The sequence below is a fragment of the Adiantum capillus-veneris genome, chromosome 12 (genome assembly GCF_014529385.1).
Source record: "Adiantum capillus-veneris isolate H3 chromosome 12, ASM1452938v2, whole genome shotgun sequence".
NCBI classification, from domain to species: domain Eukaryota; kingdom Viridiplantae; phylum Streptophyta; class Polypodiopsida; order Polypodiales; family Pteridaceae; genus Adiantum; species Adiantum capillus-veneris.
The window spans coordinates 32597842-32603186 of record NC_140942.1 but is presented as its reverse complement, the minus strand read 5'-3'; the positions used below and the strand labels follow the sequence as shown (position 1 = coordinate 32603186).

Genomic DNA, 5345 nt, shown 5'->3' with positions numbered 1-5345 from the left:
CATGTTTTGTCAAAAATTCCCAAAATGCCCTTCAAATTTTCCAAAATTTCCAAAATACCCCTGGTTGTGAGAGTAATTTATCCAGAAATTAAAAAAATTGTAGCTTTTCATAAGAAGAGTGATTGTCTATGAATACGAGATACTAAAACTAGAATTTGAGATGCTTATATAGGCTTTGGAGATGAGTTGCTTCATTATTTTTAGACATAATTGTCTTTTTTTGGGAGGTAATTACTTGCTAAGCACTAAAAAACGGATATACATTGTCAAAAAAGAATAAAGATTAGGAAATTGTGAACAATCCAGCTAAAATAGATACAAGGGTATTTTGGAATTTTTAATTTGAGGGGTATTTTGGGAATTTCCAAAAATTAGAGGGGTATTTTGGTAATTTTCCCTTAATTAATCTAGTGACAAAATTGCCGCCGGAACTACGCCGGTCGTGCTGCATGTGGGCAGGCTGACGGCCCATGGTGTCCGATGATGCTGCAGCAACCGGTGCACGTGCACAAAGACGTCAATACGGCCGATGGGGATTTCGTCAAACTTTGAACAGTCGGCAGAAGGAATATGCACAGTCTCTCTCTCTCAAGAAGCGCGCGCCGGCGCACGCTCTTTGAGAGAGAGAGATAGAGAGAGTTCTCTGCGCATGCTTCTTGAGTGAGAGAGAGAGAGAGAGAGAGAGAGAGAGAGAGAGAGAGAGAGAGAGAGAGAGAGAGAGGAGAGAGAGAGAGGAGAGAGAGAGAGAGAGAGAGAGAGAGACAAGCTGGCCAAGAAAACCTTCCTACGACTTCGACACTCAAGCCATGAGCGCCGAAAAGCTCCCCTAGCTTCGTCTTCCCCGCCGTCTTCACCATCAGCCCCAAAGCCGCCCTCATCAAATACGCCCGCCTCATCGCTCCCCCATGAACAAAACTACAACCATGTCAATGACCTTGTCAAAGGCATCATTGAAGGAGAAACCGGCGTCCTCGCCGCCCGCCATGACCATGGAGGACATTTTCAAAGGCACCAAACAGTTCAAGCTCGCCGTGTTCGAGAAAGTGCAGCTTGAGCTCAATGAATTTGGCCTCCTCATATACAATGCCAATGTCAAGCAGATCGTCGATGTCCCCGGCCATGAGTACTTGTCCTTCCTCGGCCAAAAGACGCGGCCACTAGCGCCAAGATCGCCATCGCTGATCCCAAGTATAAGGGTGATGTCGACACCAAGGAGCGACAGGGTCTCACGCAACGTCAGAATGCTGCAAAAGCTGATACCGAGATCAAGGTATGTTGCTCCAACAGGTCTAGATTGCAAAACAAAAGGAGCTTCTTGCTCAAGCAGAGACCATGATCTTTGAGAACACTAGGAAGGCTGAGATGACTCAAGCAGATGCAGAGCTAGCCAAGAAATCTATGTTGTGGTCACAAGAAGTAGAGCTTGCCAAAACACAAAGCAAAAATGTGGTGGCCATACGAGAAGCCGAGATGAATATACGGGCATCTGTGGTTGTGCTGACCACTTTGATTCTTGTTGGTAATTAGGCTTGATTTTCCCATGTGTCATGTTTGAGAGGAATATCAAAATACTGAAGTACGTGGGACAACACCCCGCACATGCCATGCCATATTTGTGGAGGGTCGATTGGCACTTGCCGCTACCACTTTAGCCTTCTGTGCAGTCAGTCCTCATGCGGCCTTTTCTATTGGGGAAGGACAAGTGTTTACGTGGTGGATGTGTGGCATATACAGAGGACTGTTCCGGCAAGCCTTGCAAAAGAATGCTATCTGCATAATTCTCCTTGTGATCTTTTCTTAGTCCACTGTTATATGCATTATGCCAAGAGCATCAAGAGATGTAGGGCAGGCTTTCTGATGATATTGTTATGCCTATGACAATCATAAACCCACCTCCTTCGTAGGAAATGCATATTCCTGAAGGCCCAAAGACTCTTTCAGCGAATGGTAACGATGAGAGTGTAAGTGTTGTACAAGTACAAGCTCCATGTTCTATTCTTTGTCCTCACCAACTATTTTGTAAAAAAAGTTGTCAATCACTAGTAGTTTGAATTGCAAATGTTAAACCTCTAATGCCTTGGGAAGCTTGGCTATGTGGTTCCATTGTGTTCTTGAGAGGCTCCAAACACACGATGTCGGGGGATATGTATTCGCTGCGTGAGCCAGGCAAGCACCGGGCCTCTGGCTATGGGAGGTGTGAAAGAGAGAGAACAAGAATGACAGATGTAACTGAATCTGGAAATCATCGTAATCATCAATTAATTGATTAATATGTTTGAGTACAACTTAATCTTTAGCCAAGGCCGGCCGTTAACAGCACCGTCACTTGGATCATTTGCTAACTAGGAGTTTAAGCTCCCGCTTTACATAATTAATCGGGCCGTTAACGACACCGAGTTTAACAGAATGATTAATCAAGCATTAGCTGATGACGGTGATGGAAACTCCCTCATTTCGCTTTATCTGGTTTGAGTTCCCTTAGATTCAGCAAGCTTCAGTTCTGTTGAATGCCTCAGTTTTCATGCTTCAGTTACTGTCAATTATTATGCATCTTTCTACTTCTTATGCTTTGCAGTGGATTAATTGCCGCTCACAGGCTTTAACCTTCTCCTGCTCTTCAATTGCTAGCCGGAACTTTATCCCTTGCTTGGTCGATACTCTTGCTTTCCTCTTCCGAGCTCATGCCAGCTTCATGCAACGCTCCGAGATCCTCTCCTTCTCAAGCATGAGAGAGCGAGAGCGCCTTTAGATTTCTTGCTTATGTCCGAGAGCAAGTTCGAGAGAGAGATAAAGAAAGATCTTTGGTCCTTTCCTTTGTTCAAGCGAGAGAGAGAGAGAGAGAGAGAGAGAGAGAGAGAGAGAGAGAGAGAGAGAGAGAGAGAGAGAGAGAGAGAGAGAGAGAGAGAGAGAGAGAGAGAGAGAGAGACTCTCCTTTGCTTATCCTCCTCGTTTCTCCTCGCCTTGCTTAGGTTAGGGATTGAGAGAGAGAGCTTGTTCTTGTTTGTGTGCCGAAGCTTGCCCTTCCTTCCTTGGCTTGGAGATTCCAAGAGAGAGCGTTCCTTCCTCCTCTCTTTGCTTCGAATTTCCTCTTGCTCCGCTCCTTGTTGCCTCGAGGATGAGAGCGAGAGAGAGCTCCCCTTGCCCTTCGTTGATAGCCTCCTTGAGCTTCCCCCTTCCCGTTTTTTCTTCCTTGTTATGCCTCCAATAATCTCATGCAAAAAAAGAGTTCTCTATTAATAGAGTGCCCCTATCTTAAGCAGTGGCGTCGGGCGTCACTGACGTGGGGCAGGAGCGGTCCTGATGACGTGGCATGCTCAAGTTGACCAGTGTCAAATCCGCTGGCATCGGCACCGAAAACATGCACGATAGCATGCTAAGCATTTCTCATTTCACCAGCGAGAGCATCCTCGCGTTCCCCTGTCTCACGCGAGCAAAACTCCTCCCTGCTGCGCTTGTCCTCGCTGCCTTGTCCACGCCATGGCATTTTTATTTCCCTTTTTACACTTAATAAATTATGGTGCTCATTTATTTTGGCCCTTTTGGGCGGCCAATTGGGTTTGAGTGGGAGGCCATTTGATGTGCCTTTGGTTATATTGGGCGGGCAGTCCTTAAGCTTATGGCGGCCTTGCCGGGCATCACATTTGACATGCATGTCGGCCAAAGCACTGCCAAGCATGACATCTCTTTCGAGCAGTCCTTGCCAATAGTCTCATTAGGGATTCTCTCCCCTTAGGGTCAATCCCACAAGCAATGCTTTCCATGAGATCACATGAAGCTCTTCAAGCAGTTTTGGTACTTAATGAGATGTACACCACATTTGACGTACATGTAGCTGCTATCAATGCACTGTCGGAGATAATATTTTGGACAAGATTCTTTTCGAGCACTAACTTTGCTGCACTCCAATCGAGCGGACCGAACTGGTACGAAACCGGCCCCCGGTAAATCTTTAACGGCCAGTAACTTGGCAACCGTAAACCCGATCCCCGATCTGAAAAGATCGACGCGCTCCACAAAGTGAGCACTTTAGGCCCGCGCATTCATTCCATTTTTTTCACCTCAGCTGCAGTTGCCCAATCCAGTACGGATCTGCAATCGACTCAAACTTCGAACTGCCATAACTTCTTCACCGTAGCTCCAATCGACGAGCCGTAAAGACAGGCCGGTAGAGCACTTCAAGCACTGCAGTTCTAGATCATAATCTTCCATTTGTGTTCACTTCAAGCATACTCATTTTTGGTATCATTAAGGCATCTGTTGGCCCTTTTAAGCCTCATCTCGCATAGATTGATCATTAAACTTGGCATGTTAACAAGCCTTGATCACTGCTCACTAAATGTGTAGGCTTCAAAGAAGCTTAGCTTGCATTTCTCTGCTCTTTTTCTCTTCATGGCAGCGGAGCTGCACGACAACGAACCTATACTAATGTGCAGAAGTGTTGGATTCTTGAGGGTAGAGAGAGAGAAGGCTCAAGCTATTGAGGCTTTACCCGCCTTGTGATGGTGGTGGTGGTGGTAATGCCGAGGCTGCTTGTCCCGGCACTCAGGCACTCTACAACCAATGTAGCAAGTACGTGCTAGGCTACAGTCAATGTAGCGAGTATGTGCTAGGCTCCAACCCCCCATCCCTAGTGCTAACAATGGATGTTTCAACCTCCTCAAATCATCTAGCTCTTTGTGCCTTTGCAGTTCTATCCCTGATAGCTTCAAAAACGTCATCAACCAATAGGGTATTCCAACATCAAATCCGTCTACAAGATTTCAGGTTCCTTTTGCGTTCAAGTTAAGGTGTAATAATTATCAAGGCCCACATGTTCGCCCTTAATACCAATATGCCCATCTTGGCCAATATAATATGTCGTCTATCTATTTCACTCAAAAATAGAATGATATGCTATGAAGCTTCCAACTTGTATGGCATGCATCATCACAAAAACCTTATTATGATGAGAATGCCATTTTGTGAATAGTATACATAACCTCTTTACCACACAAAGAGAGAGAGAGAGAGAGAGAGAGAGAGAGAGAGAGAGAGAGAGAGATATCATTAAGAAAAAGATGATGGAGGATTGTATCAATGTCTCTAATGGAAATTTCAGGGAGAGATGTTTGCAGTTTATGGCACATTTATGACATAACAGAGACCAAGATGACATGATGTAATACAATGTACATAATTTTCGCACAGAGAGAGAGAGAGAGAGAGAGAGAGAGAGAGAGAGAGAGAGAGAGAGAGAGAGAGAGAGAGAGCGAGAAGGGAGCAGTTTGAGCAATGCAAGACACACCTCCAATCATAGTGTAGTATTACAAAAGAAGCTGCCATAAGGTTTCCTCTACGACAAGGGC

The 5345-nt window shown here is 45.5% G+C and overlaps 2 pseudogenes; both read left to right on the top strand.

Annotated features, from left to right (window-relative positions):
* Positions 1-470: 470 nt before the first annotated feature.
* LOC147445542 (flotillin-like protein 2 pseudogene) lies at positions 471-1420 on the top strand (annotated as a pseudogene).
* A 22-nt stretch (positions 1421-1442) lies between these two features.
* On the top strand, positions 1443-2749 carry LOC147445541 (cell number regulator 6 pseudogene; annotated as a pseudogene).
* Positions 2750-5345: the final 2596 nt, after the last annotated feature.